Consider the following 23,699-nt stretch of genomic DNA (forward strand, 5'->3'; position numbering starts at 1 on the left):
AATTGTAAATTTTGTGCTTATATATATTTTACAAAACAATGAAAAATTCATCAAACTTTAAAGAGGTAATAAAGTCATACAGAAAATTCCTGCCCGTTCAAAGTCAAATAGTAAAGTCTGGGAAGGGTCAGAGAAACAGGGAGAAGAGAATCTATTCAGTTAGCCAAAAGCCTCACATAGGCAATAAAAACAACAAAAAACATTGATTAGTGGCAACAAATGCTCAGCAAAAAAATGGTAAATCTTCAGAGACATGAAAAAAAAATTTTTTTAACTTTTTAAAAATTCTTTCAGAAAGAATTAAAGACAATATTGTTTAGCAATTATATATTCACAAAGACATGTGCCTGAATAAAATAAATGTCCAAATTCTCAGCTACCAAAAGAGTAGTGAAGTTAAAATGTCCTTGTTTCATGTGGATCTGAATGCACAATAGAGCCCACAATTTTAATTACAGCAAAAGCTTATCCAAAATATCTGCAATGTCCTTGGGAGCTTCTAATCCTTTCCAAAGGGCTAACAAAAAAAATTTAAATATGTGTCATAAAATTATCCATTAGAGACAAGCATATTTTAAATAAAATGAGCTGTGAACTCCACAACTGCACAGTGAGGTCATGAAATTGTAAATTTCTCTGCAGTTCTGACTCTTCAATTGGAGCATTTTGGATTCTCTCAAACCTTTAACTTGTCCCACATTAGCTTTACAGTGGCCGGGAGTCATAACAACACAAGAATATTGGTTTATTAATGAGAAGACTAGATTCAACCCCAGGATGTGCCATTAAGTCATTAGGTGACATTGGGCAAGTCACTAAACCTCTGTAAGCACCAATTTCCTTTGTGTGAAATAAAAGATTGGACAAAATAACCTTTGAAGTCTCTTCAGCAAACAATGAGTCATATTTTGTTCCATCTTTTCTTTTGATGACATCTTTTTGCTTCTTTTTTCCAAGTACACCAGTGTCCAAATTGAACGATGCGGAGTTTCATAACCCTCTCATAAAAATGTACTCATTCAATCCCTCCAAACTTACTCTCTTCTTATCTCCTAGCTGCGTGCACCCAAAGATAATGACAGAAACTCTTTTCACTATGATTATTTGTACATAAAAGATTTAAGCCTAATTTCACATCTTAAAATTTTCAAAATTCACTTGCACAAATACTCTGCAAACCCTTATTTTAAGACTACATCTTTTTTTAAATGCATGCTTAAAATGTTTGGGGGTTTTTCTCCATTAAAATAAGAAGGTGGCATATGTATAATGAAAGATGCTAAATGAATGTAGATTTGATATGATGATTTCCAGCCAACTGCTGCCCTTTCTCTCCTGGCTTGACAGCTAATCACCAAAATACATTCCAGACATGTTCTCTCTTTTCATATATTTCATTTGAGAATGAATTCATTTCTGTTTCAAGATGTCCCATGTGGAAAAATGTAGATCTCATCAACAACAGCTTGAGAATAAAATCAAGAGAAGAAAAAGGAAGTCTTAAAAATTAAAATAATATTTCTTCAGTTTAAGTCCAGAAAGGAAGTGCTAGTTTTCACTGTGCAGTCAGTTTATGCAAGAAAGATTCTGTTCTTTTTTTATATATTAAGTAACCAGTTTAATTAATTAGTCTTCAGCCAGGAATGCATCATCAAAACTCCATAGCTGCCCTGACCGGTTTGGCTCAGTGGATGGAGCGTCGGCCTGTGGACTGGGGGGTCCCAGGTTCGATTCCAGTCAAGGGCATGTACCTTGGCTGCGGGCACATCCCCAGTGGGGGGCGTGCAGGAGGCAGCTGATCGATTTTTCTCTCTCATCGATGTTTTTGACTTTCTGTCCCTCTCCCTTCCTCTCTGTAGAAAATCAATAAAATATATTTTTAAAAAAACCTCCATAGCTGACCTCTTTCCACTGGTACAACCACAAATCCTGGCCCATTTGTTAGTACAGTCCTCATCTGACAAGTGTCTAATAGACCTGTCATGTTTTAGATGGAATTTTTTCAATATAGATGGGAATTGTGGTTTGCAGAATTTAAAAAATAGAAAGAACCCAGGTTTTAATGGGTCTCCATGATACCAAAATCCATATATTATGTGAAATTTCTTAAATTTATATTGCAATAATGTTTTAAATAATGAAGTCTACATAGCTAGAGCCATGGAAATGGTATATATAAACCAATCAGGGCCCAAACCAAAGTGGAATTCAAGTACCAAAATAAATCCCATTGATTTGATTCATTCATTTATTCATCAAACACAGATTTAGCAACATCTCTCTGGAACTATTCTAGGCACTGTGGGGGATCTATAAAGCTTATAATTATCACACCCCACGGCAAGATGTAGAAAGTACTACTGGAGATGCATAAAGACAGTACCCTGTTCCCCAAAAAGCATATTAAAAAGATTCTGATGACCTGAGAAATAGAGGTAGAGTCATAGCCTCCTTTAGCCTCTAATAAGATTGGGCCAGAGCAGTCCTTATAAGACCTTTTACCCAAAGACAGACAACTGAGAACATCAGCATCCACCCAGAGTGATAACAATATGGATATATGGCTAGAGTAGAAAGCTGAGCTTACCTCAGCACAGACAGAAACTCTGAATGTAGAGCCAGTCCCTTAACTGTCTGGCCCCAACCTACCATGAAATACCAGAAGCTGGAAAAATGAGACCCCTCAGAAAAGCCATAACTGGAATACAGAAGACTAGAAAGGCAAGAAACAAGCCTTCCAAATGAAACTTCCTGAGCCTAAGCCAGTATAGGACGATCTGGCTCTCAAGAGACCAGGCCATCCAAGAAGCATGGAGAAGATGAAAGAAATCCAGAACTAAAAGAAAGAGGAGTAAGGCTCTCTGAGGGATGGGAGAAGAACAAGGAATCTCAATCAAAGGGAGCCCACATTCAGAAAACTCTGGCTTGAAGTGTGGGAAGAGATAACATAGGAGGGCAAAATAGAACAGCCCAACTAGATGATGAGTAACTAAGACTAAACAGCCAGAGGAACTGATGCAAGAAATGTTATTTCCAAGTACAGTAGGGATATAATTGAGCTCACAGGCACACTCACCCTCAAAGACTAGAAAAACACCAGTCTGAAGCCAAGTTTTTGCTTTAAAACTCACAAGTTGCTCTTGTGCAAAATTCTGCCCCAGAGTTTCTTCCCTGGCCAGATTAGATATCTGCCTCACAAACAACAGGAGAACAGAGTTTGAACAGATACCAAGAGTAGCTTGAAAATCCAGCTTGTAGAACCTCCAAGTACAGAAATCTCACACTCAGGAGAGGAAGATGAAAAGTAGTTGGACATAAAAGGGCCCACCCGTTGGCTGGCTGGGTTGTGAACAGAAAGATCCTGAAGAGCTAAAGAGCACAAAGAAACCAGAAGCATAAGTCTCAGAACTACTAGGTATTGGGCAGAATTACATTGGCAATGGAAGGCAAGGCTTCAAAATATTCCAGTTGTAGATTTAAAGCTAAGGAGTCAGATGTCCCCCCAAAATCTGCAGTGCTCAGCTGGAGCCAGCATATAGATCAGTGATTATCTTCTCTAGGAAAACATATTGATAACAGTCCTCTTAGGATGTAATCCCTTCACAGATATTACCTTTGATCCAATTCCATCCTCCGCTGAGTTTCCAGTAAAGTCATCTGAAACCCTTGTCAAAGTACAGTTTTCAAGAAGTTAAAAGTGTGACTCTCATACAAATAGAAAGTGAACATGGTGTCAAAGATGTTATTCAATTTAATTCCTGAGGGAACGAAATAAGATGGTAAAGTTCATTCATTCAAAGAGAATTTGGAAGATCTAAATTGTTTTTTCCATTTTTTTCTTTATTGATAAGGAATTACATATGTGTCCTTATCCCCCCATTGCCCCCCCACCCCACTCCCATTCATGCCTCACCCCCCTGGTGTTTGGGTCCATTGATTAGGCTTGTTCTCTTTCGAAAGTATCTATTTAGGTCCGTTGCCCATTTTTGATTGGGTTGTTTATCTTCCTTTTATTAAGTTGTATGAATTCCCTGTAAATGTTGGAGATTAAACCCTTACTGAAGCCCTAGCTGGTCTGGCTCAGTGGATAGAGCATTGGCCTGTGGACTGCAGGGTCCCAGGTTCATGCCGGGGTTGTGGGCTCAATCCCCAGTGGGGGGCATGCAGGAGGCAGCCGATCAATGTTTCTCTCTCATCATTGATATTTCTATCTCTCTCTACCTCTCCCTTCCTCTCTGAAATCAATAAAAATATATTTAAAAAAAGAAAAAACCCTTATCGGAGATAACATTGACAACTATGTTCTCCCATGCAGTGGGCTTTCTCGTTGTTTTGTTGATGGTTTCTTTTGCTGTGCAGAAGAAGCTCTTTATTTTTATGTAGTCTCATTTTTTTTATTTTCTCTTTAGTTTCCATTGCCCTAGGAGCTGTACCAGTGAAGATATTGCTTCAGCATATGGCTGAGATTTTGCTGCCTGTGGATTCCTCTAATATTTTTATGGTTTCCCATCTTACGTTTAAGTCCTTTATCCATTTTGAGTTTATTTTTGTGAATGGTTTAAGTTGGTGGTCTAGTTTATTTTTTATTTTTTGCATGTATCTGTCCAATTTTCCCAACACCATTTATTGAAGAGACTGTCTTGACTCCATTGTATGCCCTTGCCTCCTCTGTCAAATACTAATTGAGCATAGTGGTTTGGGTCAATTTCTGGGTTCTCTATTCTATTCCATTGGTCTATATGTCTGGTCTTGTGCCAGTACCAGGCAGTTTTGGGAACAATGGTTTTGTAATACAGCTTGATATCTGGTATTGAAATCCCTCCTCCTTTGTTCTTCTTTCAGAAGATCTAAATTTTCATAAGTATTTGGAATAACATTAGAACAAGATCACTAGGTTAAATATAAAACTGGCTAATGACCTGAAGAATGATAAATCATAGCCTTTTGAGTTATCTTTTCTATTACACAGAAATTACTTGCCAAATCTACACATTAACATGTAACTTCACTAAGTCTGGAAACTTTAATTAGTAGTGATGAGTGAGTTGAACTTGAACAAAGTATATTCTTCTTCCTAAATAGTCCATGGTTGGGCCTACTAAATCATGTCCCCATATAGGTAAAAGGACATATGACCTATATTTTTGGCTTAGTTCCAAGCTTTAAATAATTTTTAACTCCTTGAAGCTTAATTTTATAATAGACAGTGTGCAAATCTCATTAATCTCAGAAGCTAGAGAATCTCCCTCTCACATTTTAAAAAACTGGACTGCCCATATAAAATGTTGACCCTTGCCTTGACTGATCAGCAAGAGGAATGGTTTGAGGAAAGAGAAGAAATTACTGATTAGAAAGGCCATTTAGATGGCAATGGGAAGCAACTAACCCTGCTAACCTTGGCCATCTGCTGGTCTTCCAGACCTCACTATGTTACACTGAAGTCTGGAGTTCAGAGGAGGAAGTCGTGTTCACCTCTCTCTGAGTCAGATAAACCACCTAAATATAGTTCCCTCGAGATATAACTACTAGAGTCAGAAATCCAAATGCATACCCTGCAGAAGTAGCAGTTCTTCAGGTGGATGAGGATAAAGACTACCCTTTCAGTTGGTAACAAAAACAAGCTTCAAGGTCCCCTAGAAGAGAGCAGGTGGCTAAAACAGTTAATTTAGCCCTCCAGGGGATGACTGTCCAAGAAATTGTGGGTGGTGCAACCAGTTTCTCATGGGACCAGGAGCAGTTAACTACCTCATCTAGAACTTGCCTTAGAGAGAAGAACCCTGTACCCTACAGTGAGTGTTCAGCAAAACCAAAATATTTCCCTCCTCTTGGCTTTCACACCGTCTTTTTGCATGTGATTTTGTAAAGTATTTTCTGTTAAGGATAAGAAGAGTCAGAAAAAGATTTTCACACAAAGACACAGAGTTATACCATGGATCATGGTTGAGACAGTCATGAAAATCCGTGGTTAGGTATATAAAACTGGAAAATAAGATCAGATTGGTGGAACAAATGAATTTTACCTCTATTAACTCTTGTGCTGGGTTGGGGTAGTTTGAGTATGAAAGATACCTTGTGACTTCTTAAAAGTAAGAATCAAACCCTGCCTGGTTCGGCTCTGTGGATAGAGCGTCGGCCTGCGGACTGAGAGGTCCCAGGTTCGATTCCAGTCAGGGGCATGTGCCTTGGTTGCGGGCACATCCCCAGTGGGAGGTATGCAGGAGGCAGCTGATCAATGTTTCTCTCTCATCAATGTTTCTAGCTCTCTATCCCTCTCCCTTCCTCTCTGTAAAAAAATTCAATAAAATATACTTTTTTTAAAAAAAGTAAGAATCAAAACCACAATGAGATACCACTTCACATCCACTTGGATGCCCATAATCAAAACATGGAAAATAATAAGTATTGGGGAGGATGTAGAGAAATTAGAACCCTGATACATTGCTGGTGAGTATATGTAATGGTGTATCCACTGTGCATTTTCTCAAAAAGCTAAACAGAGAATTTCCATAGCAATTCTACTCCTAGGTATAGACCCAAAAAAGTTGAAAACAGGTTCTAAAATAAATACCTAAACGCATATGTTCACAGTAACACTATCCACAATAGCCAAAAAGGTGAAAACAAACCAAGTATCTATCAACAGATGAATAGATAGGCAAACTGGTGTACACACACACACACACACACACACACACACAATAGAATGGAATGGAATAGTATCTATATATATAAAAGCCTAAGCGACCATTCAGACGGAACAACTGGAACAACCGGTCATTATGACGCACACTGACCACCAGGGGGCAGATGCACAATGCAGGAGCTGCCCCCAGCCCATAGGCCCCGATCACCAATGGGGCCTGCCGGCCAACCTCCTGGTCCCTCCCCTGGCCAGCAGGCCCCTAGGCTGGGACAGGGAACCAGGGGTGAGTGGCGGCAGACGCGGCCCCTTTCCCAGGGGGGCTGAGGGGTGGCTATCTCCTCAGGGTTGGTGGCCAACCTCCTGAGTCCCTCCCCCTGTCCCTCCCCTAGGACAGCAGGCCCCATCGGCCTGCTGCCCACCCGCTATGGTGGCAGTTGGCCCCTCCCCCCAGCTGGCAGGTATTGATCGCCCAATCAGGGCCAGGCCCCAGGCTCAGACAGGGAACCAGGGGTGGCGGCAGACACTGGCAGCGAGGTAAGGAGGAAGGGGGGAGGCAGGAAAGGGGGGAATCTGATCGGCCCTGATCGCCAGCCAGGCCTAGGGAACCCACCCATGCACGAATTTGGTGCACCAGGCCTCTAGTTCAGCTATAAAAAAAGAATGAAGTATTGATATATCCTACAATGTGCATGAACCTGGAAACATGCTAAGTAAAAGAAGCCAGACACAAAAGGTCACGTGTTATATAATTCCATTTATATGAAATATCAGGAAAAGGTAAATCTATAGAGACAGAGATCAGACTGGTGGCTGCCAGGGGCTGAGGGGAAGAAGGAATGGAGAGTAATTAATGAGTATCAGGTTTTACATAATGGAAATGAAAATGTTTTAGAACTAGATAAAGATAGTATATTCAAAACACTGTGGATGTACTAAATGCTATTTGAATTGTACACTTGAAAAATGGTTTAATTTTAAGTTATTTGAATTTCACCTCAATAAGTAAAAAAAGAAGACACAGGAAATATCAACAATTACAATAATAGCATAGATTTCAAACAGTAAAGCCTGAGTTTACACAGTGGCCTTCAAAATGTGAACGTATGCAGAGTAAACTAGAGTTTGGACAGAAGAGGGAGCAAGAAACACACAGACATATAGAATTCACATTTCCAAAAAAAAAGATTCAGAAAATACATTGATTTTTTTTCCCCCCAGAATCATGTCATTATTCTTCTCCTTGGATGAATTCTCTCCTTTAAAAATAGAAGGGAATAAAAGAAAAATTCTTCAATACCAAGAAAGAAATATTGAAGACTCAGAATTTACAGCATAAAGGCTTTTCTGAGATCATTCAGTCCAACTGCTCTTATTTTGCAGATGGGAAACCAAGATTGAGAGAGATAACAGCCTTTCCCAAGGTCACAGGGCCAGCTGGGGCCAGCACCAGCCCAGGGTTGTTGGGAACTGTGTTTTCCATGACAGAAGCTCCAACCATGTTCTCTGGGGTGTTGTGTTGGGGGGTTTTTTTGTGTTTTTTTCTCTTAAATCACATACCTAAAATATTTCCAGGCCTGTAGCAAATCAGTGTCAGCCACCTCCTCCTCAGCTTTTCAGCATTCACATGCAAGGAAAGTAAGTTAAAATTAACATCTCTAGAGCAGCCTTAAATGGAAAAGCCCAAATATGCAGCCTCGCGTGTGTAAGAAGTCAGCAGATGGCACACTCTGCCTTGTTCCTGGGGAAGGGAATGGGTGATTAAGAGACTATATGTGCATTCTACATGCCAACTAAAGTCACCACATCCTTTGAGAGTCAAACCAAAGAACCTGAACTCTTATCCAAGGTGCCATCTTCCAGATCATTCCTCCCAGACCTCACCTTACATACCCGAGAGCTGAGTAAGCAATTTTCCTAAATAAAGACCATTCTCCCCTAAGGCCAGCTGTCTAAATAACACTTTTTTTACCCAACTGCATGTATGCCTTGGGACTTTTGAACTTGCTGGTGCATTCCTTTCTTTCCTTGATTTCTTCCTCCACACATCAGTTACCAGGATGGGTCATTTTTGTGTGGGGCTGCCTCAAAAAGCAGAGTCTGCAGTAGACACCCTACAGATATTTCAACTCAAGGCTATAATGCAGTAAGTGGCTGTCACAGCCAGAACTTAAGCCGAAAGCTTCCTACTCCAAGAGTGCTATCACAAACTGAATGCCAGCACCCAATACATCACTATTTAGTTTTACTAAAACGGGCCACTTGTCTCCATCCAATTTTTATAGTTCCTAAAATATAATTTTCTGATTGAATGTGGATTTATGTTTTAGCCACTAAGAACACCTAATACAGTGGAACGTCATGCCAGAAAGGCCTCTCTCCCCTAATTATTTAATTTCAAATAAAATTGGGATTAAGAGTGTGGGCTCTGGAGTTAGAATAAGCATGTTCCGATTTTGGCATCACTTATTATCTGCGTGGTCTTGGGCACCCTAAATAACCACCTTCGACCTCAGTTTGCTCATCTATAAAATGGCATAATAATGAGCACCTACCTCTGAAAGCCATTATGAGAAAAAAATGAAGTATAAAATTTGAAGCACATATATGAGTTTCTGGCATATTCTAAGAGTTCAATAAATATTATCCATTGTTACCCTTCCCCGAAAGGCGGCATATTAATTAATCTTCAATCATGAAGAAGAACCTATCTCTAGTCAGAAGTAAACCACTGTTAATATTTTGGGGCAACCGCCTCAAGGAACACCTCATACCCTGACCTCTCTTCTGAACTTCCACAGGCTCAGAAATGATTCGCTAGTTGAGGGGCCTGATCTAGAGCCCTATGCAGGCCTTATTCCCTCTCTAACATCCTCTAAAAGCCTCTGCTTTAACATCTCTAGCAGCAGGAAGATCACCATTTCCCCAGGCTGCCCATGTCATTTTTGGACACTCCATGGCCTCCATACCCTCTGGTTCTACCTCTGCCCTAGGGGGCCACCCAGCAGAAGGCCCCCACTCCTTCCATATGCTTAGCTCTTCAGGCACGTAAAGACACCATCATGTTTCTAGGCTGAAGAGGGCTATGGTCCTAAACTGTTAACCCAGGACCTGCTTTAAAGTCCTCTCCACAGGAACCCCTGCTTGCTAATAGACTGCAGAACCACCCAATACCTCGAAGGAAGTCTGTCCAACCCTGAGGAGAAGCCAGAAAAGAATGAATAGAAGATAAGGGGACCAGGTCTTTTCTTCTTTCCTGTCCCTGTCATTCTATGCTTTTGAGAATTTCCGAGACATGGCATCAGCTTTTTTCAAACATTTTCTGAGTTGGATGAAATGTCAATGATCTTTTAATCACACCCTGATTAAGCAATGTATGCTTCCATTTTACTTTAGGAAGGGAAGAGAGAAAAAGCAGAGTGTGCAGTGAGCACTCTGTGTCTAGCTCCATGTTGTCTATACATTATTTCATTTATATAAACAACAAATGTAAGGGGCATTCTAATTATAGTCTCCATTTTAAAGATGAGGAAACAGACTCAGGAAGGTCTAGCATCTTGTAATTAGAGTGGTTGAGCCAGGATATGAACTCAGGCAATCCCATTTCAAGCTCCTTGTGCTTTCTCTGTACCAGACATGTCTTCCAGGATCCATCACATGTGCTCAAGGAATCAGCTGCTGCACAAACTATTTACTCACACTGAGCCTGCAATCACTGGCCTTGACTGCACTCCACCCAACTACCATAACAATAAAGTATCTTCCTAGATCAGGTCTCAGCAGAGATATAAGCCAAATCTCACCACTGACTGTGTGTAAAGTTTTACCGGAACACAGCTACACCCATTTTTTTTTCCATATTGTCTTTGGCTGTTTACATATCGCAATGGCAGAGTTAAGGAGTTGCAATAGAGACTGTGTGGTCTGCAACATGTAAAATATTTACTAGGTGGCTCTTAACATAAAAAGTTTGTTGGCTCCTGCTCTAGACCTATATTGTGCTGGAAAAGAACTCATCCCCAGGGAAAATCCTAAAACCACTATGTGAGAGGAACAGTGGGATCATAATTCTTTTAAAATAATGTTATTTCTCTCACTGGATATTTCTTAAATACATGTCTATGAGTCAGTACTTTTTCCACATTAACCATAATCCACTTTTCTAGGATAGGCTATACCACCTCAGAACTATTGTGATGCCTGTTTTAATCTCCATTTTTATATGGTAACTAGAGGCCCGGTGCACAAAAATTTGTGCACTCGGGGGGGGGAGGGGGGGTCCCTCAGCCTGGCCTGTGCCCTCTCGCAGTCTAGGACCCCTCGGGAGATAACGACCTGCTGGCTTAGGCCTGCTCCCGGGTGGCAGAGGGCAGGCCCAATCCCTAGGTGCAGCCCCTGGTCGGGCTCAGAGCAGGGCCAATTGGGGAGTTGGGGCGCCGCCCCCTGTCACACTCAAGGCAGGGTCGATGGGGAGGTTGTGGAGCAACCCCCTGTCACACACAGAGCAGGGCCCATCAGGGGGGTTGGGGCTCTGTACCCTGTCACGCACAGAGCAGGGCCCATCAGGGGGTTGGGGTGCTGCCCTCTATCACCCACAGAGCAGGGCGGATCAGGGGGTTGGGGTGCCGCCACTCTCACACTCAGGGCAGGGCTGATGGGGAGGTTATGGCTCTACCCCGTCACACACAGAGCAGGGCCCGTGGGGGGGGAGGGAGCTCCCCCCTATCAGGCACAGAGCAGGGTGGATAGGGAGGTTGTGGCCCCGCCCCCTGTCACACACAGAGCCGCAGGGCGATCAGGGGGTTTGGGTGCTGCCCCCTGTCACGCTGATTCCAGTGCCGGGAGGCCTCACGGCTCCGCTGATCCCAGTGCTGGGAGGCATATTACCCTTTTACTATATAGGATAGAGGCCTGGTGCATGGGTGGGGCCGGCTGGTTTGCCCTAAAGGGTGTCCTGGATCAGGGTGGGGGTCCCCACTGGGGTGCCTGGCCAGTCTGGGTGAGGGGCTGAGGGCTGTTTTCAGGCTGGGGGTGACTGAACTCCCAAACGCTCCTTTTTTCCTTTTTTTCCTTTTTTTTTTTTTTAATTCCGGGCCAGCTTTAGCTTGAGGCTTGGCTCCAGCTCTTAGGCCTCTGGCTGAAAGTAGGTTTCTGGCCTTTGCTTACAATGTTGCCAATCTGCTGGCTGAAGTTGGGCGTATTTGTTACAATGTTTCTTAAACTGCCCGCTCAGAGGCCTGCAGCCGCAGGCGGGGAACGTTGGCGTCCTCCATCACTGAGGCAACCAAGCCTCATGTTAGTTTCAAGCTGCCTGGCTGCCGGCCGCCATCTTGGCTGACAGTTAATTTGCATATCTCGCTGATTAGCCAATGAAAAGGGTATCGGTCGTACGCCAATTACCATGTTTCTCTTTTATTAGATAGGATTCTTTAACTACCATAAGAGTTGGTGTGTAGTCAGTGGGTTTCCATTTTCCAACATTCAGGGATGTTGCCCCTCCCAAATTGTGCAGCTTTGGTAGAACTTTTGGTCAAGGTGCTCTGTCCTCCTCCAACCAAAAGTGAGCCCATTAGGATCCCTTCTCCCACAATTTCACATCTTAGGTATAATGATTCAGGAACAGAAATATAGTGAGAGTTGATCCGTACTTGCAGCAGTGCTGTTTCAAGACTCTTGATTGCTGCTGCTCTGCAAATCATCCTTTCCAAGCCTGGTTCTTTGCTTTTCCTTCCAGCCTGTAAATTCTTTTTTTAAATTAAATTGGCCAGATCAGTGTCTATCACTTGTAACCAGACCCAGTTGATACAGCAGGTTCATAACAATCTGCAGGATAGAAGAATTTGTCTCTAAGGAATTTGATTCCATCTGAACAAATTAGGATTAGGGGAAGAAGTTCTTGATTGAACCTACAAAACCTAGAAGTTATTGAATTCAAACTTTTAAATACAAAATCATATAAAATAACAAGAATATCAACATAATTTCAGAGATTTTAAATTAATACCAATGGTTAATGTACAGTGAATTCTTATTGCTAATGTAATTTTATTACTCTAGAACTAATAGCTGATTTCTTCGTGACAACATGGTACCTTTAGTATTAAGCATTAGACTGCCTTCCCAGTGGCTTCCACATGGGGATATTTGCTAGGTTGTGATGGTAACAGCACAGGTGAGGCCCTTTAATGCCTCCAACATGTAACTGACAAGATAGCAAAGCACAGCTCAGTTCTGCTGATTCCTGACACTCAGAATGCTGGAGAGCTTAGGAATCAGAATGCTGGAGAGCCTAGGAACCAAATGACCCAGGAAATCAATAAAAATTAACACAAAGACTCCAGGCCCCAGCAGATGAACCCACAAGAAACTCTGATCTCAACACCAAAAGGCCTGCCAGGCAATGAGAAAGCCTGAGTCCCCATAGGACAGAGGAAATGAAAAATAGTCGGCATGAGTAGAATGCAAGTAAGGACTCACAAGGTCAGTTAGTCCACCAACTATCTGATGAAGGAACCTCCTCACACACACAAAAGAAAATCCTGAAAAATGGATGTAACTAGAGATGCAGTTGAATACCATCAGTAATGGTGAGCTCATTAACTTTCAGGCAGCTTAGCTCATTTTTAGACACACTAATTGTTAGGAACATCCAATGATGCAGATTTAAATGAAGCCATGCAAAACGGTGCTGCTCCCTCTTCCCTGTGGCCATCCTTTACACCTATCTAGATCACAGTTATCATATCCCACCTAAATCTTCTGAACTCCTAACCTACCACCGCAGATGCTCCAGAACATTTTTCATGTAGTGTGGAATCCCTGCCTATAGAGGTCAATCAGGTCCTGGCAGGAAAGAGTTGACACACTCAAGTTTGGTAACTTGAGAGCAGTTTAATAAAGGTAGCACTTACAAAAGTGAGAGCAGAGTGTAAGGAAACTGGGATTGTGCAATACCCCAGGGGTATTACCACTCTAGGCTTGAAGGAACGAGGAAAGCTATTTTGTGTGTGTGTGTGTGTGTGTGTGTGTGTGTGTGTGTGTTTAATATATTTTTATTGATTTCAGAGAAGAAGGGAGAGGGAGAGAGAGAGAGAAACATCAATGATGAGAGAGAACCATGGATCAGCTGCCTTCTGCACACCCCACACTGGGGACCCAGGCATGCGCCCTTGACTGGAATAGAACCCGGGACCCTTCAGTCTGCAGGCTGATGCTCTATCCACTGAGCCAAACCAGCTAGAGCGAGGAAAGCAGTTAAGAAGAATGTGGAGATAGGGCAAGCTAAGTAAAAAGGGTTGCCTGATGGGAGCTGCGATCTTCAGTTATAAATGGTACCCTCCCAGGGAAGTAACTACTGGAACAAATAACCCTCCATCATTCTTCTCTTTGACTCTAATCTTCTGTCAGAGCTCTCCATTGGCCAAACACAACTGGAAGCTTGAATGAAAGAATCCCATCAATGCAATTTGTACAAGTTAGACTCCTGAGGCAGACAACAGGATGGTGAGTAGGTCTGCGGGGCAAATGGAAATACCCAGCACAGAGGACATCTCATGTCTTGTCCAGTAACAATATCTCAGTTTTCTACTTGGGAGCCACTTCCCTCCCACTCTCCTGCCATGCTATTTGAGCCAGTTTATTGCTCCTCTGCCTCCAGGAGAGGTCATATGACTTGGGACTCAGGCCTGCTCAATCAGAGTGCCACAACCTTTTGATCATAGTGACTGGCTAAGAGATAAGCATATAACCCAACTAGCGACAATGTGAAGCAGTCTCTGTACTTCTAGAAGAGGCATGTTCTCCTTTTCTCTGGATTGGAGGATACTGGCCTAGAACTCCTAGAAGCCTCTTGCCCTGCAATGGAAGAGCCTGGATAAAAGGAAAGTCAACTCAGAGAACGGCAGAGCTAGACCGTGATAATGTTGTTTGAGTTGTATACAACTGTGCCTAAAACCTACCTATGTGTCCCAACTTGAAATTTCAATGGTATTATAAAGATAAGATCTTATAATACAAAGAGCACTGGTGAGCTATAAGTTCAAACCCTGGTTCTATCACCTTCTAACTAGACAACATTGGGAAGACACTTCACGATCTTCAAGGTCCGTGACTTTAAAACAGGGAATTGTAATGCCCTGCCACCCTCCTGTGAACACTAAACAAGATCACATATTTAAAACTCCTTTGTAAACTGTAAGGCACTGTGCAAATGCTACAGATTCTTCCGCAGGTCATCCCCACCTTCAGATGTATCACTCTCAGGACATTGGTAACACAGTGTTCCACAGTCAGGGGCACACAACATTCTAAAATTATTTCCAAGGCTGAGTAATGACATATTGGATAGCAGCTGTCAAGAGCGATGGCTATCTCAGCATTGCCAAATAGAAAAAAAAGAAAGGAAGAAATTGACAAAATTGACTTTACTTTAAAGAGACAGGCTGGAATCAGAAACAGAATAATGAGAACATTTTTGCTGAATTAAAAACTATGTCTAAGGCGAAGTCATGGCAGAGAGATGAGAAACAGGCAAAACTAAAGAAAAGTGACCCAGGGGCGCTGTAATTCAAGCTGTAATGGCACAGCTGGGTAGCAACGGGGTCAAAATCAAAAACCATGGAACAGACAAGATGGAGTGCTTCCCTAAGGACAAAGAACTATTGAAAGGAAAAGGCCATACTTACAACCACAAAATACTGGGAAAGAATAAAGGCAAAGAAGCCAGCAAGTGAGATAGCAAACTCAGGCTCAAAAAACCAGAAAGATATCAAAGATCTGGTAGCCAAAGCTGACCCTGATGGTAAGCAGGGAATCTGTGAGCACTTCCCCAAGTGGCTAAACACCATGTGGAAATCAAAACTGGAATGGGAAAAATCCAAAACACAGCTAGGAAAATGTCTTACCACAGAGGCAAAAGAGAAAAACATATGTGCAAAATGTTTCAACATGCTCGTCGGTAGCTCTTGCCTCACAGACATGAATACCAGGCATGGATGAAGCGCTTAGCTTTTTGCTGGTCCAGCAGCTCAATGCTGCTATAAACTAAAAACAAAGAGCAAAGGAAAATTAACTTGAATTTATTCTCACTATGCCAAATGCACCATACCAAAACTACCAATGGGCGAAAAACTAAAAGAAGTGATGGATAAAGTCTAAAGAAAAATAAAATCTTTCTTGTCCAATTTAAGAAAGAATACATTTCTTATAAACTGCTCAAAAGAAATACATGTCAAAATTTATTTTCATCTGCCATGAACGCAGGACTGTGCTGACTGCTATGCAGCACAGGAAATGAGAGCAATCCAGTCCTTTCCCTTGTACAGTTAACAATCCGATTAGAAAAGAAAATCCTACCGGATGAAACAGAGAGAGTTGGAAAGCATCGCTCCCACACTTACAACAAGAAACAGACTGGGAAAACTACAAGTTACCTTTCTCATGAACCCATCAGAAAGCTGAGATCACAGAACCAACAAGCAACCTAAAATCTGAGAAAGACAGGCGTCCACAGTGAGAAGCCGGACCCACGCTTTTGCTTAGCTGGGACAGACACTTCTGGATACCATATAAGCCATTGAGAGGAATTTAGCTCAAAACTCTTAACACGATTGCGAAAGGCTAACTGTAGGCTAGCTAAGGGCTGTTCAGAAATAGCGGAAGCTGGGTGAAGGTATCTGGGAACTTCCTGTACTATTTCTGCAACTATTCTGTAAGTCTAAAATTATTTAAAGCAGAAACTGTTTTGGGACTCATGAGCATTATTGAATGTGGACAGAGGCAAACAAAAAACCATCCCATGGGAGGCCTCTCATCCCAGGCACGCATGGGACTCTCACCAGAGACATGTTCATGAAAATGAGCTTATTCACAAAAATATGGGGGGAAAGGGAATTCGAGTGACTAAATCAGTCCATAGACCCAACAAGAAGTTCTCCCACCTGGAAAACCGTAAGTACTAGTATATTTATTTTGCATTTCTAGATATTATAATTGAGTTTTACTTCATATGAATAAAACTAAATCCAGAAGAAAGGTATGGGATGCATGAAGCAGTAGGAATCAGTAAGAACATATTTTGGTAAATTTAAATAAGAACTGGCTACAAAAACAATGAGGATGGGGGTTAGGGAGATATGGGAACTCGCTGTTCTTTCCACTCAGTTCTGCTGTGAACCTCAAACTGCTCTAGAAAATAAAGTCTATGTTTTTTTAAAAAATGATGATGATATCTTATTTGCACTGAAAAACAAAATATAATTAAATTACTACATTTAAAAAGCACATTGAAATATAAAATAAATAAATCACACACAAAATAGTGAAATAAACTCTGATCTAGTAAAATAAGTAAATAAATAAATCACAGAAGATGTAAAAGCTGCTTACAGGCAGACAATGGAAGGAATAGTTGTAGAAAGTTAAAGCTTTCTAGCAGCCAGACAGCTCTGGTGGGCGGAGGGAGGTGTTGGAGGTGGATAAATTGAGCAAAAAAGAAAAAAAGAGAGAAACATGGACAAGTGTGATAATTGGGGCTGAGAGAGAGTAGGGGTGAAAGTGGAAGAGGGCATAGAGGGGATAAATGGTGATGGAAAAATAAAATTAAAGTATTCTAAAACTACTGGTCTTGTTCAAGAGAAAGATGAAAATACTGATTTACTTTAGACCTTGTTTAAAAATATATGATTAAGTACTTACATTTAAAAAATCAAGTTCTGGTTCAAGATGGCAACATAAGACGGCCCTGAAGTCATCCCACAGACAATATGGCATCTACAACTATATATCAAACAGCTTCATCTGAAAACAATCTAAAAGCTGTCTGAGCAACTCATACTTGAATGAGAGAAGGCCCCCATGCAAGGTTGAAGAGCCTGGGGCACAATCTCACTGTAAACCCCATTCCTAGTGTAGCCACCCCAGTCAGGAGGGAACTCAAAACACAAAGCTTCTCCCTGAGGTGCAAAGACTCTGAAACCCACATGAGGCACCCAAACTTTTAAAACATGCATTTGAGAGATGAGCCCCAAAAACATTTAGCTTTGGAAACCAAGAGGAGTTCGGATCCACAAGCCCCACAAAACTATAACAGAGAAACAGCAGTTGAAGTCCTCTGGCTTGGACTTACCTGCCCCAGGGTCCTGCGCAGAATCAGCCGATTGCAGGAGAGGAGGGTGCCAAAATTTTGTATGAGAGAGGCTTGTTTTCTTGTCTTAGAGCTTCAGCCTGAGGAGCAGGCATCTGATTTGACACACACCTGGAGGTTTGTTGGGGTTCTCTCTAAGGACAGAGACTGGTGGGTGCCATCTCAACAACATGTCCTCTGCCTTGCTCCAGCTGGTGGGCACCATCTTCTCACTCCAGAGCGCAATCTCTTGGAGGGGGCTTTTACATATGGTTGGCGCCCCAGTCTTTATGGCTGTTGCCCAAAATATGGCCCTTAGTCGCCTGGCTCTGGCTCTGGTGGCAATTCCCCATTGGCTTATAAAGAAGCCAAAGCTTAGAAAGATAGTAACATGCCAAGGTCTCAGAGTTAGTAACAGACATTGGTGGGAACTTGGGCAGCCTACCCCAGGAGCTCAGCCTTCTAATGGTAAATACAATAATTAGTGAGAGGCCTTGAAATGAGCACTTTCTTTTAATTTGCGATTTCCCCTTGTGCCGTTAATCCTAATTTGCCTCAAGAAGTTAATAATGGGCATTTTCAAGAATTTATCTACAAAATATTAATTTCAGTTTAGAAGTAGGATTAAAGATGAATTTTTCTTTCTTTATTTTTCTCACAGGAAGTATATTTAGAAGACTGTTCAAGAAGGCCGTGTTAGCAGGTTTCCCCCTAGGGAGGGCTCAATGGTGGGTGAGCAGAGCAGGACTGGGGACAGACCACGGGTTCTTGAGAGCCTCATGCAGAGTGGGGTAGAATCCACCAGGAGCTCTTACACATCAAACCTTTTTTTTCTTCTTCTTCTTCCAGGATCCAGCTTTATAAACAAGCTTGTTGCCTCTGAGTATAGGGTCTTCTCATCAACATTTAAAATTCTACAGGAAATAAACTTTCCTTCCTTCAACTTTATCAAGTTGGCTATTTATCGCAACAGAACAAAGGAGGATAGTTCTTTTAAAACCGATGCTGACATTGGCAGGCCTGACAATTAATTCCCCGGCTGTAATCACAGACATACCAACAGCAGCGTCAATCATGGCTGCAACGGCACCCACCTGCGCAGAGGACGCCCGGGACTCCTGGAAGACAAGGACTTCCCCGAAACAAGCACATGTCCTTTTTTTCAACATCATTAGGGAACATCACATATTCAGAGCCGTGCCATCCTCTAGTGAAGAGCCAGGCCTCTGAGATTTCTGGCTTCTTTTATAAGACTGTAGGGAAGTCAACATGAATAAAGGTGAAGTCTTGACACCTCTGAGTTAGTTTACAATTTATACGAAGGCGAACGTGTCCAGGAGCCACCGTCACATTTCTTCATGAACTGGTCAAAGAGGCGTCTTGCGCCCTCGCTGCAGCTGGAGTTGGGGAGAGGATGTCCGTACGAATGGCCTTTCTCAGAAGAAAACGACCTGGGCGCAGGTCCTGGGCTCCTCTCCTGCAGGCGCGTGGGCTCCCTGCAGCCGCACGGTGCCCGCGGGGTGCACAGGTGTGCAACGCAGCTCCTCAGCTAGGATGGGAGGGCTCGCGAGAATCCGGGGCGCGTGAGAACAGAGTGGGGGATTGGGGGGGGGGGGGACCAATACAAGAGAATCTGCCCGAGAATCCAGCCAGCCCCAGGCCACGGCTGACCCACCCACCTGCTGAAGCACCGCCCCTTCCTACTGACAAGGGCGGAGCCTGCACGGAGGCCACGTGCCTCTGGGGGGCGTGGCCCCGAGGGGCGAAGGCCCGTCCCACTGCGTCTCAAAGTTTTGAGTTCTTTTGCTTGTCTATAGAAACATGAATCACTTTGGTATTTTAAAAAGAGGATTTTGATATTAGAAATAGAATTAATATATTAAGTAGCCTTTCAGTTCTAGCATTCTCTGGCTTCACAGAAGGAAAACATTGGATTTTAACTTACATTAAATCCAAGCTAATACGAGCTTGTTGAGATTGACGTTTTTAAAGCTATTAGATTTTATAGTCATCATTATCTGATTGTCCTGTCTGCGTTGCTTATAAAAATATAGTCGCTAATGATGTCCCAACCTACGCCCGCTTGCTTTTCGCTTTGCAAACTTTCCCTCATCTCCCCATTTTCATTCCTTTTAAGAAGTGTTTCGGCCCATCAGTCTGGCTTCTGTGGCTGTCTTCGGACTTCCATAGGATCCAAGGCACACCTGACTCTAACCCTTAACCATGCTGGATATGTTGCTTTACCTGCTTTCCAATTATTATTATTATTTTTATTAAATAATTTTTATTGTTTAAAGTATTACATATGCCTTCCTCCTCCCCCATCCCCCCCATTGACCACCTCCAACCTGCCCCTGCCCCAGGCCTTCAGCACCCTATTGTCTGTGTCCACGGTTTATACATATATTCATACAAGGTCTTTGGTTGATTATCTCCCACCCACCCACCTTTCCAATTAGAATAAAAGATCCCTGAGGCCAGAAGCTAATTCTTTCTTTTTTAAAATCTTCACTGTTGAAAGCATTACATATGTCCCCTTTTTTCGCCATTGACCCCTTCTAGCCGGGACCCACACCCCACCCCAGGCTTTGACCACATGAGGCTAATTTTTTAAATATATTCTTTATTGTTGATAGTATTACAGATATCTCCCAATCCCCCCCTTACCCCCTTCCTCCCAGTTCCTACCCCCCCCCACATCTTCACTATCCTGTTGCCCATGTCCATGGGCTATGCATATAAGTATATGTCTTTGGTTTATCGCTTCGTTGCACCCCCCCCAACCCCACATCAAGGTATGTCAGTCAGTTCCATACCTCCTTCGGGTCTTATTTTGTTGGTCAATTCATTTTGTTCTTTAGAGTCCACAAGTAAGTGAAATCATGGAATATTTGTCTTTCTCAGGTTGGCTTATTTCACTTAGGGTAATATTTTCCAGGTCCACCCATGCCGTCCTAAAGGGTAAGAGATGAGGCTAATTCTTAATAAGATTTCTGTTTTCCCAGGTCCTCGCGAAATGTATTTGTGAATGAAAGGAGGTTACACACTCCTTAAAAATGAAACAGAAGGTATCTCAATTTTTTAATAAGATTCTGTACCCACTTCCCAATTGAGGGGGGGGTGGTTCCCCCAAAATGGGACAGGATAGAGACTTGGGCCAGGGAATGGAAAAACGCCAGGTGGCCAGATGTCAAAACCACTGTTATGCATGCGCAGTTGATCAAGGTTTGGCCACTAAGTGATTTTCCTTGGGGTGGTAGTAGTGAGCAACACCACAATCTTGACCCCATAGCACCAGCACACACTGAGATAGCTGCCAAGCGGCCCGACAGAAGGACAATTCCACATGGAAAATCCCATCGCCCGAACCCTTCACCAGCCTTTTCATGCAAGCCCACCTTTTCACTCAAGCCTGCTTTATCTCCGGTTCATTAAAGCAGCCAACCAGAACCAGGCCCTGGATTCAGCTCAGAGGACCTTTCTTTCCTCTGTGCTGCCTGCCTACCTTGTGTTTGAGCATAAGCTTAATAAAAACAGTCTAGAAATGGCTCTCAGTTTTCCTCTCAATTTTTTTCTTGGGGAACCTAAGAACACCAATGATGGTAACAATACCAAGCAGTTCACTTGACAACAGCTGAGTGTCCTACAATTCAACTCAATTCTGACACTGTCTATCTGTCTCAAGACAGCATCAGATCCTGTAAATGAAGGGCTCAGTTTTACAAGACTGACCCCAATTGAAAGTCCAATTGAAAGTCCAGGTTATCACCTGTACTTCTACCTACTGGTTATAGATTGGAGATTCCAATGTCCCCCATTTTTTAATTTTTTCCCTTTATTGATGAATGTATTGCATGTGTCCTTATCACCACATTGCCCACCCACCCACCCACCCCCAACACTCATGCCCTCACCCTCCTAATGTCTTTGTCCATTGGTTAGGCTTATTATATACATGCATGCAAGTCCTTTGGTTGATCTCTCCCCCTTCCCCCACCCTCCTCCACCTTCCCTCTGAGGTTTGATGGTCTGATCGATGCTTCTCTGTCTCTGGATCTGTTTTGGGTTTTTTTGTTGTTTTTGTTTTTTTTTAATGTTTTATTGTTTTCTTTCAGAGAGGAAGGGAGAGGGATAGAGAGTTAGAAACATCGATGACAGAGAAACATTGATCAGCTGCCTCCTGCACACTCCCCACTGGGGATGTGCCCACAACCAAGGTACATGCCCTTGACCGGAATCGAACCTGGGACCCTTGAGTCCGCAGGCTGACGCTCTATCCACTGAGCCAGACCGATTAGGGCTGGATCTGTTTTTGTTCATCAGTTTATGTTGTTCATTATATTCCATAAATGAGTGAGATCATGTGGTATTTTTCTCTGACTGGCTTATTTCGCTTAGCATAACGCTCTCCAGTTCCATCCATGCTGTTGCAAATGGTAAGAACTCCTTCTTTTTTACCGAAGTGTGGTATTCCATTGTGTAGATGTACCACAGTTTTCTAATCCACTCATCTGCTGATGGGCACTTAGGCTGTTTCCAAATCTTAGCTATGGTGAATTGTGCTGCTATGAACATAGGGATACATATATCCTTTCTGATTGGTGTTTCTGGTTTCTTGGGATACCAATGTCCCCTTTTGGGGTTTAATTAATTTGCTAGAGGGGCTCAGAGAACTCAGAGAAACTTCTGATTTACTAGATTACTGATTTATTATGAAAGGATATAACCAGGAGCAGCCAGATGGCAGAGATGCAAAGGGCAAGGTGGGTGGGAAGGAGCATGGAACTTCCATGCTCTCTGGGATCACACCACTCTCTCTCTGAATCTCCACATGTTCACCAACCTGAAAGCTCTCCAAACCCCATCCTTTGGGGTTTTGTGGAGGCTTCATAATATAGGCATGATCGATTAAATCATTGGCCACGTGCCTTGATGATGGAAGTCAATCTCCAGCGCTTCTCCCCTACTGGGAAAGGAGTGGGGGGACTGAAACTTTCAACCTTCTAATCACAGGCAACTAGACACCCTCAGGAAATTTCCAAAACTCATTTCACTAACATAACAAAAGACATGTTTACTTCTCTGTTACAAACAATCCCAAGGGTTTTAGGAGCTCTGTGAAGGAGAAAAAGAACAAATATATATTTCTTATTATAAATCACAATATCACACTTAATAATTACCATCACTATGAAGAACATAAATGTTTTTAAATCTTTATGGTCACGTTTTTAAGCTGTTCTGAATTTCAGATCATTTCTAAATGAATTTCTTTTTAAATTAAGAGATAGTTCATTGACATTTCCTGAGCATTCTGCAAATTCTAAGAATGTGTGCAGTCACCATGGTTTTGTTACCTGACTGTAATATGGCTTAATGTTGTTTTGAAAAATTTATCTGTATCTGTCCTAGTTGCATTCATTGTGCTAACAGAAATACCCTACATGAATTTTCTGCTTCCAAAGTTAATTTGGCAAACATCTGTTACTAGAAAACGGTCCAGATGGTTTTTGACATGTAGTGATAATAAATAAGTGGTCCTTTTCACATAGTGCATGGTGTTTGCTGTAGTTTTCTATTAAAGGGATGTGGTTTTTAAAGGGGGGAAAAATCACTTAATTTCATGGCCACCCAAGGCACATGGAAACATATGTGACTCATGTGTCTAAATGCCAGACCACTTTTTATAGATTTAAATGGGGACACATTGCCAGGAATATCTCATATGTTACTGACTCATGTCTCTTTCTGATATTTTAATATCACCACATGTTTTACACATATTATTCCACTTAATCTTTTCAACAATCCTATGGAGTAGGTATTATCATCTCTATTTCTAGATAAGAAGTAGCCCAAGGTTATTATATTAGTAAGTGATAGAGCATCTGACACCAACGCCTATGTTCCTAATCCTGATATCCGCACACTCTCTAC

The 23,699-nt window shown here is 42.3% G+C and overlaps 1 pseudogene; it reads right to left on the reverse strand.

Annotated features, from left to right (window-relative positions):
* Window positions 1-18,573: 18,573 nt before the first annotated feature.
* On the reverse strand, window positions 18,574-23,184 carry LOC132214652 (acyl-coenzyme A thioesterase THEM4-like; annotated as a pseudogene).
* Between the last annotated feature and the right edge of the window lie 515 nt (window positions 23,185-23,699).

The sequence above is a fragment of the Myotis daubentonii genome, chromosome 13, assembly GCF_963259705.1.
Source record: "Myotis daubentonii chromosome 13, mMyoDau2.1, whole genome shotgun sequence".
NCBI classification, from domain to species: domain Eukaryota; kingdom Metazoa; phylum Chordata; class Mammalia; order Chiroptera; family Vespertilionidae; genus Myotis; species Myotis daubentonii.